Source organism: Ursus maritimus, unplaced genomic scaffold, assembly GCF_017311325.1.
Source record: "Ursus maritimus isolate PB19 unplaced genomic scaffold, ASM1731132v1 scaffold_10, whole genome shotgun sequence".
In the NCBI taxonomy this organism is placed as follows: Eukaryota; Metazoa; Chordata; class Mammalia; order Carnivora; family Ursidae; genus Ursus; species Ursus maritimus.
In genome coordinates this window covers 51,223,434-51,224,970 of record NW_024423344.1, presented here as the reverse complement: position 1 = coordinate 51,224,970, position 1,537 = coordinate 51,223,434, and the positions used below count along the sequence as shown (strand labels likewise).

Sequence of the window (1,537 nt, the reverse complement as noted above, 5' to 3'; positions counted from 1 at the left end):
GGGCCTCATTTCATCAAAGATGTGACTTAAGTAACCATTGTATGCCACTTACGTTACAGACTTATTGTAAACAAACAAACAAGAAAGATGAAACATGTGCACTATTATCAAACACATTAAGATACATATCTTTATCTATATCTATATGCTAATGTTAGGAAAGCAAATTCCAGAGAGAGCTCGTCTTGCTCAAACCCCAGCTGCATTTCTTCAAAGGTCCCTCATCTGCAAGTCAGGGTAATGAAGGCACCTCCCTCATAGGGTTTTTGAAGAGTAAATGAAATGATATAAGTAAAGAGTCTTTAGCCCCACGTGGCACATTGTACAAATCTCATTTCAAAAACTCAATGAATGTTAGCTTCTTCGGCTGTGGTTAGGCCTTTAAAAACTATGGAATGCTTCACAAATTTGCATGTCATCTTTGCTCAGGGGCCACGCTTGTCTTGTCCGCATGGCTCCCCAATTTTGGTGTATGTGACCCCGAAGCAAGCATTCTTGAACCAGCCCACACCCTGACTTGGAGACCTTGAAGAATTGCTTGAGTGGACCAAAGGGAAAAAAAAAATTAAACCAATGATAATGACATCATATTCCACAGCAGTAAATAATGGCACTGATAATCAAGCCATACTTTTGGCCGTGGCGACGAGAACCAATTCGCCACGGTTGCTTTTCAGGTTTATTTTAGACTTAAATACAAGTACTGTGGATTCCTTTTTAAAGCCAAGTGGCTCTGCTGGAAGAAAAAAAATAGGTATCTTGATGGTCTAGTGTTGGCTATATGTTTTCTTAATGTGAAATGAATGTTTGAGCTTATTATACTCATATGAGTCTGCCATGTCCTAAAATTTATTACTCCGAATCGGTGGGGTTTGTGTCGTTACCAGTGTGGTTGCCGCTCGATGCTGAAATGCATTCGTTAGCTCCAAATGACAGAAACTGCACTACACTACAGCTTAATTTTTGAATTTTTTAAAATTTTTTATTGTCAGCCTGCCTGTTCTTCCTTTCGAACAGAATAATGAGATCATAGTTACATGAGGAGTCGATGAAGATTTCACAGCACTGGGGTAATCTTCCTGTAAGCGTGTTGTGGTTTTTGCTCATTTTCAATTTGGCTATATTCACAGTGTTGTGAAGTCGTCATACGTCTTCCTAGTGTAGCAGGGATATGCTTAGACAGTTTGTATCAATGAGATGACCTAATTGTAATGTTAGAATTTGTCAAATTTATTCAAAACCTATCATCACAATGAACTGTCTGCTCTTTTAACTGTTATACTTTTTGAATGTATTTTTTCTACTTTTTTTTTTAATCCAAAAAGCTAAGTTTCAGCTGTAGAACTGCCTTGTTATAAAAATGAAGAGAGGCTGGGGTTGTAACTAGTCACTGGCATTTGCATATTATTCAGAATCTGTTCTTTATCTACCGGACAAATATGTCTCATTAACATGCATTAATGCCTGATTTCCCTTCTGTTAAAGAAATGATACGAGTCTGCAGCATTCTTCACCCTCCATAAGAAAAATAAGCTTA

At 37.7% G+C, this 1,537-nt stretch overlaps 1 non-coding gene across 1 annotated transcript; it reads right to left on the bottom strand.

Moving 5' to 3' along the window:
- Window positions 1-384: 384 nt before the first annotated feature.
- LOC121101523 lies at window positions 385-493 on the bottom strand. Its single transcript, XR_005833531.1, has one exon. It is a non-coding gene; the product is annotated as a U6 spliceosomal RNA (small nuclear RNA).
- Between the last annotated feature and the right edge of the window lie 1,044 nt (window positions 494-1,537).